This window comes from Ascaphus truei, unplaced genomic scaffold, assembly GCF_040206685.1.
Source record: "Ascaphus truei isolate aAscTru1 unplaced genomic scaffold, aAscTru1.hap1 HAP1_SCAFFOLD_1304, whole genome shotgun sequence".
NCBI classification, from domain to species: domain Eukaryota; kingdom Metazoa; phylum Chordata; class Amphibia; order Anura; family Ascaphidae; genus Ascaphus; species Ascaphus truei.
The window spans coordinates 45,324-58,193 of NW_027454180.1; the positions used below are offsets into that span (position 1 = coordinate 45,324).

At 43.3% G+C, this 12,870-nt stretch overlaps 1 long non-coding RNA gene across 1 annotated transcript in view; it reads left to right on the top strand.

The window, feature by feature from the left end:
- The window catches only part of LOC142475651 (uncharacterized), a 45,888-nt gene that overhangs the window by 26,386 nt on the left and 6,632 nt on the right, over positions 1–12,870 (top strand). Inside the window, exons 15-18 of the long non-coding RNA XR_012791071.1 lie at positions 857–976; positions 8,143–8,238; positions 9,683–9,794; positions 12,577–12,696. This is a non-coding gene — a long non-coding RNA (uncharacterized LOC142475651). The remainder of the gene's footprint in view (positions 1–856; positions 977–8,142; positions 8,239–9,682; positions 9,795–12,576; positions 12,697–12,870) is intronic.

A 12,870-nucleotide genomic window follows, 5' to 3' on the forward strand; every position in this document is an offset into this window, starting at 1 on the left:
AACTACCGCCCTATATCCCTCCTGCTGTTTGTCTCCTAATTGCTAGAATGTCAACATTCTTAAATCACATGCCCTCCTGGATCCTTTACAACCTGCCTTTCGTACAGCTCGTTCTACAGACTGTGCTTAAAGCAAATTCCCAAGGTCACTTTTCCCTACTAATCCTACTTGATCTATCTGCTGCGTTTGATGCTCTCAATCACTCTCCTCCTTCATATTCTAAACTCTCTCTTGGTATCCGTAACACAGTTCTATCCTGGTTTTCATCATAACTTTCCTGTCACACATTCTCCATCTCTGTTGCTAACATGTCTTCGTCTTCTATTGATCTGTCTGTGGGTATACATCAGGGCTCTGTTCTGAGATCTCTCTTTCTCTCTACATACTATCATTTGGTGACCTCATCAACTCTTTGTGACAATCCTATAAATAACAAATACAAATATCAGGTCATGGGAATAAGTGATTTGGACATAAAAGTAACATTTCGGAAGTGTGGACAACTAATACATCTTGTAGATTGCCTTTACAGTGTGATGTCATTGATTCAGTAGATTGTGTGCAGACCAGGACTGCAGTACAGTGTCACTCACATGGATGACTTGCGTGGTAGAAGCTCAAGAACAAGGATGTCAAACTCCAGTCCTCGAGGGCAGCAAACAGGCCAGGTTTTCAGGATATCCCTACTGAAAACCTGGCCTGTTTGGGACCCTCGCGGACTGGAGTTTGACATGCATGCTCTAGAAGGAGCACAGCTGTGGGTGGGAGGTGGATTTGCTTTGCATCAAATGGTTTGGAGCAAGGTTTATTGTATGTATTATCATAATAACAATGCAATGCTTAACTTTTATTTCAGGAGGGATGACTGCAGAACAGAAGTGAATATTGAAGCCATGTGTTCCTTTTCTTGCAAAAGAGAAAATTTGAAGGACAGTTGAAGAGAAGGAAAATTAATACACAGAGACAGATAAGCAATGTGTATATTTCTCATTTACCATTTAGTATTTGTCGTTTTATTGACTCCACACAATCCGGCTGCTACGGGTTTCACATTGAATATTTTCATCTCTACTCTACCCCTTCCTGTGATCTGAACCATGCAAGTTTTCGTTGATTCAATACATCATGAGTAGAGGGTGGCTACAGTATGAAGTAAAGACCCAAGGACCACATCTACTACCATTCATAACAAGAACATGTGCAGTAGCGCACAGCTGCAGTTCTATGTGATTGTTATGAAAGGTTGAGGTGGTTCAATTCTATGAATCTGGAGTGGGATGGATCCTGTTTGCATCATATGGTTTCATCTAGGCCAGTAGATTATATAACTCTCAGTACAGGTTACACATGGCATCAGTATTAGTGATTTAAAGAGGAGGAAAGCTTCAATGTGGAGAACAAAGCCAAGTAATGTTGAAGTTACTCCTTTTACCATTTACTTGGTCAGTCTGTACTGTCTACTCCCCACACAGCTGCTAAGGGTCTTCCATTTTAAATACTTTCACCTCCTATTCTGCACTGCTTTGCTGCCCATTATTCAGAGATGCGTTCCAGTCATGTTTACCACTCTGAATCTCTCTGCAGTCATTGATTCAGCACATCATGGGTAGAGCATGGCTACAGATACAGCAAGCTATTATTATTTTACCGGCTGATCATCCATAATATTGCATTAAAACATAGAATATCACTTAATTTCCAAAAGATTCAGTGACGCTGATAATGCAGAATCTCACAACATTTCCCATCATAATGCCATAATGCACCAGAGGAAGAAATAATCCTTGCTATATCTGTACATTGTGTGACGTATTACCTCCATGACCATTGATAGCAAGTACATCTTCTGTATAGAGCGGCTGTGTTATGATGCAGTTATTGATCATCATTGACATAATCACAAGAATCTTATGCAAAGGGAAATTGTCCGCAGCGAAGTGAGATGTGTGCCTGTTTTAAGTCCTCCAGCTTAACGCCCCTACACCTCCCACTACACAGGCATACTTACTTATGCATACACTGACATCTGGCATACCTACACACACCCCAGGGCCACTTCCTTCCCCTGATGTCAGGGAGAGGATGGGCATGCAGAGTGCAGTAAGTCTCCACGTTACTCTGGCCAACAGTCTTGGCCTACCCCCAGCATCTGTCACCACAACATCTGTTCCCTCCTTGTAAAGTGCTGAACTATCTCACCTGGGTCAGTGCTATAGCTGATCACAGTGCCCGATCAGGATGTCACTGTGACAGGCAGCAGTGCAGATTGACCGGTCAATCAATGCAGTGCCGCAACATATGCACTAAATGAGATTTCCGTGACCCCAGTCAGGTTACTCCCTGGGCAGTGACCCTGCTCACCCCCTCCCCTAGTTCCACCTCTGATCACAATTATCTCTCTTGGAGAGTGTAGCAAATTGGAGTTGGGGGAATCTCACCTCTGCCATGCATGGTCACAATCTGGGCACAGGACCCAAATAGTGGGCAATGTGGCACTTCTTACAGTAGAGAATAAGTAACTTTATTCTTTACTTGTGTATTAAGGACCTTATTTGCATTAAATTCAGTCCACATGGGACCAAGACTTTCTGGCTTACTGAACAAAGTGGAATTGTTTCGTAGAGGGTGGAGAATTGTATTTTATCTGAAATTACCCCCTCTGCACAAAATACAAACAATTATACCCATACAAGTACCTTGTGGAAGTTGTTGCCCTCTATCTTCCTGTGGTCTCTCCCTGTTTCTCACCGTGCCTCCTCCCATTTCCTTGCACCTCTGCGTCTCCGCATATATCCCTATACTCAGAGCCGGCTCCGGTCAGTGACATGGGATGCCCAAATATGAGCATACCCATATATGGGCATCCATGCCACTGACCGGAGCCCGCTCTGTTGCGGATATGGAGAGAGACTGGGAGATTTACATCCCCTTATAATTCATATGGTGCATAGTACCGGCACGTATTGTTTTACCGGTACTGTGTACCTTCCTACTTTCACACTGGTACAGTATATGCTGCAGTGGGACTGAGAGGGATATATTGGTAACACATAGTCATTGTTGGGGGAATTCAATCCATTTTGAAAATAGTAATGAAATGTTTTTTACTTTTCTTTTTTTTCAGTAATGAAGAATGAAACATTTCTGTTAAAATTGAATTGGAGGTGAACTGGATTCATCATCAACTCGGCACCAGTGTGAATTGATGTTCTTTAATGTTCTGATAAGGTACATGCAACATCTCTTCCTCAACCCCTGCACCACTCTCTGCCTCTTGCCTCTCTCTCTCCACCTCCCTGCTAAGCGTATTAACCCATCTAATGTAATCCACATTCCATGTCTCACTTTACTCTTCACTTCTCACGTGCCCTCTGGAATAACTGCTCTCTGACTAACAAGGTCTATTTGTACATGACCTCTTCTGCTCTCATCATCCACCACCTCTCATTCCCCTCACCCCTGTCCTACTCGATACCTCAGCTTAATTGAACTCTCTCCTCTGACATCTACCCTTATCTCTAACCTCTCCTCACTTTCTGCTTAAACTAACTATCTTGTTAACTTTTACAATGCTATCATCTCCTCCTCCTCCCTCCTCCTCCCTCCTCCATCATATATATGCCCCTTCTAGGCTCTGACACACTCATCCCTCTAAGGCCATGATTATCATGGGCACATGCTTGGTCATCCACAGTGCATGCGAGCGATGCAGAGCCGCCTCGGACCTCAGTGCAGGGATTGCTGCATACCCCCAGCATCTGTCACCCACAAACAATACACACACTAATACTCCCCACAATACACACTATAATACCTCCTCAATACTAATCTCCCCAATAATATTATAGCTCCAAACACAATATACACAACACCCTTACACAAGATACACAATCTAGTACTCTCCTCTGCACCTCTACACACAATATAATACTCCCACACACACAATATACACACTACCCTCCTACCCCCATAAAATACAACCAATAATACACACACACTTTGTGGATGTTGGGACCAGCTCCCGGCATGCACCAGTGAAAGAGAGAGGCCCGCAGAAGCTCGGAAGAACTCCCTCCATCCGTGCCTTCCTCCGTTTCACATCTTCTCCCTGTCTCTCTCCCTCCCTTTCCTTGCATCTCCCTGCGTCTTTACGTATACCCAGTCAGTGACGGCTCTGGTCACGTGATGCCTTAATATGGGCTTATCCATATATGTTCATCCACGTCACTAATGTGATGCCCGCACTGTTGCGGAGCTGGTACTTACGACGGGCACTTAATGTTTTATCAGTACTGCGTACCTGACTCTACCGGCCTACTTTCAACACTAGTACAATATGTGCTTCACTACGAGTGAGTGGGGAATATTGGCATCACACAGTCACTGTTGAATATGCCATTCAATCCATTTTGAAAATAGTAATGCAATGTGGTTTTGTTTTGTTTGCTTTTTGCAGTAATGAAGAATGGAAAAGTTATATTAAAATTAAATTGGAGGGGAACTAGATTCAGCATTTCATCATGAACTCTGCACTTGTGAGAATTTAACTTCTTGAATACCCTGACAGGTACACGCAACATTAAGACTATAATCTGCTGTGCAAGCTTTCGTGCTATACCTCCCCCTCAGGTTTTGATTTATACATTTGCTCCCTCAATTCATGTCCTCTAATATTTGAAAGCTCTCTCCTAGCATTTTCTCTTTACCACAGAACGTCATCCCAATGTAACCTCTCTCTTGTTCTTTCTGCTTGCTGTTTCCTCACTCCTCTGTTAAACTTTTCAAATTTCTCTAACTTCCACACTCCTGCTTTTATCCACATGTTCTCCTCTTTCCTTCCCCTACCTTTGCATGTGTCTACACACTGCACCATTTGTACAGACCTCTATTGCAGCTATTTCTGCACTGCTCAATGAAAAGCACTCTTTAATATCCTATTCTCTGTGCCCCCTCTCTCTGTGCCCCCTCTCTCTGTGCCCCCTCTCTCTGCACCCCCTCTCTCTCTGCGCCCCCTCTTTTGGCGCCTCCTCTCTCTGCGCCCCCTCTCTCTGCGCCTATCTGTCTCATTCTCTCTACGTCCCTCTCTCTCTACATAGAGCTATCTCTGTCTCTCTCTACACCTATCTCTGTGTCTCCTTCTATGTTTGCTGATGTGTGGGATATCTCTTATAATCTTGAACCTGCTCATATACACATCGGGCCTCCCTGCCTCTGCCTCCCTGCTAAGAGTGTTAACCTATCTAATGTAATCCACATTCCTTTCCTTACTTTTCTCTTCCCTTCTCCTATGCCATCTGGAATGGCCGTTCTCTGACTAACAAGGCTCTAGTTGTACATGACCTCTTCTGCTCTCATCATTCACAATCAGTCATTCCCCTCACCCCATCTTACCTGTCCCACTGATTTTCCTCTGCTTAATTAAACTCTCCTCTGACATCTACTCTAACCTCTCTCTCTCTTTCCGCTTAAACTAACAATCTTATTAACTCTTACAGTGCTATCCTCCTATCTATATGCCCCCTCTAGGCTCTGACACACTTGTCCCTCTAGCCCACACCCTTGGCTAAATTCCCAAACATGTTCATCACACTTCCACTCGCTGTTCTTAATGCCTATGAAGGAAATCACACAATTGATATTTGATTTTTCTACAGTAAAAATGTCTCCAGTCCTGTATAAAGCTGCTCTTTGGGGCCAAACCACACTACTTTTTTTTCACATTCATCAACACTCAAATTTAATTTACGCTGTCTTTTTTTCCCTGTATTTGACTCCCTCCACTAACCTTCTCCTCACACTTGCCATCCTTCCTTCACTTCTCCTCAAGCATTTGACTACTTCAGAGACAAGGTGGATGCCACCCACAAGGAGATTCCTTCTGTCCCTTCCCCCTTCTCTCCTACCTAATTCTCCTTCTGCATTTGACTCTTTTTCTTCTCTTACAGAGCTGGAAGCAAATCATCTTCTCTTCTCCCTCTACCACATGCCCTCTAGATCATATCCCCTCACACCTTACTGCATCTCTTAGTCCCCACTCTCACCCACATCTTCAATTCCTCCCTATTCTCTGGCTCTTTACCCTCTTACTTTAAGCCTGTAGTGGTCACCCTTTTCTCAGAAACAACCTACACCCTATGTGCCTTACTAACTACCGCCCTATATCCCTCCTGCTGTTTGTCTCCTAATTGCTAGAATGTCAACATTCTTAAATCACATGCCCTCCTGGATCCTTTACAACCTGCCTTTCGTACAGCTCGTTCTACAGACTGTGCTTAAAGCAAATTCCCAAGGTCACTTTTCCCTACTAATCCTACTTGATCTATCTGCTGCGTTTGATGCTCTCAATCACTCTCCTCCTTCATATTCTAAACTCTCTCTTGGTATCCGTAACACAGTTCTATCCTGGTTTTCATCATAACTTTCCTGTCACACATTCTCCATCTCTGTTGCTAACATGTCTTCGTCTTCTATTGATCTGTCTGTGGGTATACATCAGGGCTCTGTTCTGAGATCTCTCTTTCTCTCTACATACTATCATTTGGTGACCTCATCAACTCTTTGTGACAATCCTATAAATAACAAATACAAATATCAGGTCATGGGAATAAGTGATTTGGACATAAAAGTAACATTTCGGAAGTGTGGACAACTAATACATCTTGTAGATTGCCTTTACAGTGTGATGTCATTGATTCAGTAGATTGTGTGCAGACCAGGACTGCAGTACAGTGTCACTCACATGGATGACTTGCGTGGTAGAAGCTCAAGAACAAGGATGTCAAACTCCAGTCCTCGAGGGCAGCAAACAGGCCAGGTTTTCAGGATATCCCTTCTGAAAACCTGGCCTGTTTGGGACCCTCGAGGACTGGAGTTTGACATGCATGCTCTAGAAGGAGCACAGCTGTGGGTGGGAGGTGGATTTGCTTTGCATCAAATGGTTTGGAGCAAGGTTTATTGTATGTATTATCATAATAACAATGCAATGCTTAACTTTTATTTCAGGAGGGATGACTGCAGAACAGAAGTGAATATTGAAGCCATGTGTTCCTTTTCTTGCAAAAGAGAAAATTTGAAGGACAGTTGAAGAGAAGGAAAATTACTACACAGAGACAGATAAGCAATGTGTATATTTCTCATTTACCATTTAGTATTTGTCGTTTTATTGACTCCACACAATCCGGCTGCTACGGGTTTCACATTGAATATTTTCATCTCTACTCTACCCCTTCCTGTGATCTGAACCATGCAAGTTTTCGTTGATTCAATACATCATGAGTAGAGGGTGGCTACAGTATGAAGTAAAGACCCAAGGACCACATCTACTACCATTCATAACAAGAACATGTGCAGTAGCGCACAGCTGCAGTTCTATGTGATTGTTATGAAAGGTTGAGGTGGTTCAATTCTATGAATCTGGAGTGGGATGGATCCTGTTTGCATCATATGGTTTCATCTAGGCCAGTAGATTATATAACTCTCAGTACAGGTTACACATGGCATCAGTATTAGTGATTTAAAGAGGAGGAAAGCTTCAATGTGGAGAACAAAGCCAAGTAATGTTGAAGTTACTCCTTTTACCATTTACTTGGTCAGTCTGTACTGTCTACTCTCCACACAGCTGCTAAGGATCTTCCATTTTAAATACTTTCACCTCCTATTCTGCACTGCTTTGCTGCCCATTATTCAGAGATGCGTTCCAGTCATGTTTACCACTCTGAATCTCTCTGCAGTCATTGGTTCAGCACATCATGGGTAGAGCATGGCTACAGATACAGCAAGCTATTATTATTTTACCGGCTGATCATCCATAATATTGCATTAAAACATAGAATATCACTTAATTTCCAAAAGATTCAGTGATGCTGATAATGCAGAATCTCACAACATTTCCCATCATAATGCCATAATGCACCAGTTGGAGAAATAATCCTTGCTATATCTGTACATTGTGTGACGTATTACCTCCATGACCATTGAGAGCAAGTACATCTTCTGTATAGAGCGGCTGTGTTATGATGCAGTTATTGATCATCATTGACATAATCACAAGAATCTTATGCAAAGGGAAATTGTCCGCAGCGAAGTGAGATTTCAGCCCCCAAACGTCTGTAATATTAATGCAATGTCTTACTTTTGTTGCAGTGAACACTGAAGAGACGGATCTACTACAACACTGTACAGGATGAGCATACGCTACAAGCAGCAAAATGATCTTGCAGTTGACAGTATGTTGTTCTGGTAATGTGCACAATTATTATTTATGGGCTACACACCACAGTGCTGGACATATTCTGTTAACTTCAACTCTACTCCTAACATGGAGATGTCTTCCTGGTGTTACTGATTCAGTACATCATATGCACAGTGTGGTTATGATATGATGGATTGATTTAATGAACCCACCAACCAATGATGACATCTGCATCATCTTCTGTAAAGTGCAGCTACAGCATGATATTATCAGCATTTGGTGCGGTACAATCAGAGGTATCTATGTGCTTTTGTGCCTGTTTTAAGTCCTCCAGCTTAACGCCCCTACACCTCCCACTACACAGGCATACTTACTTATGCATACACTGACATCTGGCATACCTACACACACCCCAGGGCCACTTCCTTCCCCTGATGTCAGGGAGAGGATGGGCATGCAGAGTGCAGTAAGTCTCCACGTTACTCTGGCCAACAGTCTTGGCCTACCCCCAGCATCTGTCACCCACAACATCTGTTCCCTCCTTGTAAAGTGCTGAACTATCTCACCTGGGTCAGTGCTATAGCTGATCACAGTGCCCGATCAGGATGTCACTGTGACAGGCAGCAGTGCAGATTGACCGGTCAATCAATGCAGTGCCGCAACATATGCACTAAATGAGATTTCCGTGCCCCCAGTCAGGTTACTCCCTGGGCAGTGACCCTGCTCACCCCCTCCCCTAGTTCCACCTCTGATCACAATTATCTCTCTTGGAGAGTGTAGCAAATTGGAGTTGGGGGAATCTCACCTCTGCCATGCATGGTCACAATCTGGGCACAGGACCCAAATAGTGGGCAATGTGGCACTTCTTACAGTAGAGAATAAGTAACTTTATTCTTTACTTGTGTATTAAGGACCTTATTTGCATTAAAATTCAGTCCCCATGGGACCAAGACTTTCTGGCTTACTGAACAAAGTGGAATTATTTCGTAGAGGGTGGAGAATTGTATTTTATCTGAAATTACCCCCTCTGCACAAAATACAAACAATTATACACATAGACGTACCTTGTGGAAGTTGTTGCCCTCTATCTTCCTGTGGTCTCTCCCTGTTTCTCACCGTGCCTCCTCCCATTTCCTTGCACCTCTGCGTCTCCGCATATATCCCTATACTCAGAGCCGGCTCCGGTCAGTGACATGGGATGCCCAAATATGAGCATATCCATATATGGGCATCCATGCCACTGACCGGAGCCCACTCTGTTGCGGATATGGAGAGAGACTGGGAGATTTACATCCCCTTATAATTCATATGGTGCATAGTACCGGCACGTATTGTTTTACCGGTACTGTGTACCTTCTTACTTTCACACTGGTACAGTATGTGCTGCAGTGGGACTGAGAGGGATATATTGGTAACACATAGTCATTGGTGGGGGAATTCAATCCATTTTGAAAATAGTAATGCATTGTTTTTTACTTTTTTTTTTTGCAGTAATGAAGAATGAAAAAGTTCTGTTAAAATTGAATTGGACGTGAACTGGATTCAGCATTTCATCATCAACTCTGCACCAGTGTGAATTGACGTTCTTTAATGTTCTGACAAGGTACATGCAACATCTCTTCCTCTACCCCTACACCACCCTCTGCCTCTTGCCTCTCTCTCCACCTCCCTGCTAAGCGTATTAACCCATCTAATGTAATCCACATTCCTTGTCTCACTTTACTCTTCCCTTCTCACGTGCCCTCTGGAATGTCTGCTCTACGACTAACATGGTCTATTTGTACATGACCTCTTCTGCTCTCATCATCCACCACTTCTCATTCCCCTCACCCCTGTCCTACTCGATACCTCAGCTTAATTGAACTCTCTCCTCTGACATCTACCCTTATCTCTAACCTTTCCTCACTTTCTGCTTAAACTAACTATCTTGTTAACTCTTACAATGCTATCATCTCCTCCTCCCTCCTCCTCCATCATCTATATGCCCCTTCTAGGCTCTGACACACTCATCCCTCTAAGGCCATGATTATCATGGTCACACGCTTGGTCGTCCACAGTGCGTGCGAGCGATGCAGGGCCTCCCCGTCGCCTCGGACCTCAGTGCAGGGATTGCTGGAGCGACAGGCATGCGCTAACTTTGCCTTCTGTTGCGTGCTTACTATAGACGCAGCCTAACCCATGCATTGGTTAAATTCACAAGCACGCTCTCATCACACTTCATCACATCACACTGCTGCTCTTAACACCTATGGAGGAAATCTCACAGTCTGATTTTCTACACTAAACCTTTGTCCTGTTCTGTAAAACTCTGCTCCTTTTTTTAAGGTCAAACACTACTTTTTCCTCACTCATCAACACTCCAATTTCATTCACACTGTCTTCTATGTATTTGAGTCCCACCACTGACTTTCTCCTCCCACTTAACATCCATCCTTTATTTCTCCTCAAGCCTTTGCTCACTTGAGGCAAGGTGGATGCCATCCACAAGTAGATTCGTTCTCTCCCTTCCCCCTCTCTCTTTTTCTATCTAGATCTCATTGCACTCTTGACTCCTTTTCTCCTGTCACAAAGCTGGAACCTGATCTTCTCTTCTCCCTCTACCACATGCCCTCTCAATCCTATATTCTCACTCTCACCCACATCTTCAATTCCTCCATATCCTTTGGCTCTTTCAACTCTTCCTTTTAAGCATGCAGTGGTCACCCCTATTCTCAAAAATAACCTTGACCTTGTGTGAATTTCTAACTATCGCCCTGTATCCTTCCTACCATTTGCCTCCTAATTGCTAGAACGTCTTGTGATCTCCCGTTTGATCAACATTCTTAAATCACATGCTCCTCTGGGCCCTTCACAATCTGCCTTTCCCAATGTAACCAATTATGTACATAAAGAAAATTCCCAAGGTCCATTTTACTTACTAATCCTGCTTGATCTCTCTTCTGCTTTTGATACTGTCAATCACTCTTCTCATTCATATTCTAAACTCTTTCGAAACCGGCCACTGAGAAGTGGACTTGGCCGGGTAATACCCGGCGTCGGGTAATGTCAGGGCAGCTGGAAATAATCTTTTATACTTACCTTTCCTAAGACATCTAGGATCAGCAGCAGCAGTCCTCTGATGTTGGCAGCATCAGAGGTGTCTTCACCTGGCGGGGGGAGCTGCAGGAATCACTTCCACAGCACCGAAGCAGGTAAGCTGTGTCTGTGAGCCTGCAGCTCCCCCGCCGGCTGAAGACACCACAGATGCTGCCACCGTCACAGGACTGCTGCTGATCCTAGATTTCACCGCCACCCGGAAGGTAAGTGCCAAACCGTGTACCCGACCGGGTAGAACCTTTCATTTTGGCCGGGTACCCGTTACCCATTTTTTTATAGTTGAGGACCCAGTCCAACACTATTCTCTATTCATCTGCTCCTTCCTACATATCATCTTTGGTCTCGTTATGCCCTTCCTCGTCTCCTAAGCTCTACTAATAACTGTCTCCATTATACTTCTTACACCTCTACTGCGCACTCGCTCTCTTGCCTGAAACCCTTTCCCATCAATTTACCTGTGAAACTCACACACACTCAGTATATGCCAACATAACCTCTTCCACCCACATTTAAAATCAACCTTAAAATTCACAACTTAAATGAAGCATTTCAATAGCTTTTACTCGTTGCTACTGTCACTCATTCAGTCACTAACTATTGTTCCCAAGAAGTGCTTTATACTACAAGTACCCACCATTAAGGACAAGCATTGTCATCTACTGCACTTGTTCCCCCACCTGTTGTCTCTCTGTAAGTCTCCTTACATTTCTCTTAGATTGTAAACTACCCAGGACAGGGATTTACTTTCCTATTGTCTGTTTTTGTTTGTTGAACTTATTGTATAATAATTTCCTGTACTTTTTGGTCTCTCTTGTAAAGCGCTGAGTACACAATGGGTGGTATATAAATAGAGATATATGCAGAGTCTAGAGACAAGGCACACCTGTATAGGTAGCTACAGTTTATCCGGGACTGTATGCATCCTTGAAGTGCCTGTCCCAGTTATTTTCTATTGATTGCAATGTAGGAGTGTCTGTCCTGTCTTATTTTTTTTATTATTATTATTATTATATATACAAAGATATATACAAAGATTGTTTCCTGTCGTTAGCATGACATTGTGTGACACAGTGTGATGTCATTGATTCAGTAGATTGTGTGCAGACCGGGACTGCAGTACAGTTTCACTGACATGAATAACTTGTGTGGTAGAAGCTCTAGAAGGAGCACAGCTGTGGGAGGGAGGTGGATTTGCTTTGTATCACATGGTTTGGAGCAAGGTTCATTGTATGTATCGTCAATAATAATTATAATAATAATAATGCAATGCTTAACTTTTTTATTTCAAGAGGAAAGACTGCAGAACAGAAGTGAATATTGAAGCCATGTGTTCATTTTCTTGCAAAATAGAAAATTGAAGGACAGTTGAAGAGGAGGAAAATGACTACACAGAGACAGATAAACAATGTGTATATTTCTCATTTAGTATTTGTCGTTTTATTGACTCCAAAAAATCCGGCTGCTAAGGGTTTCGCATTGGACATATTCACCTCTACTCCACCCCTTCCTGTGATCTGTACCATGCAGATTTTTGTTGATTCAATACATCATGAATAGAGTGTGGCTACAGTATGAAGTACTGA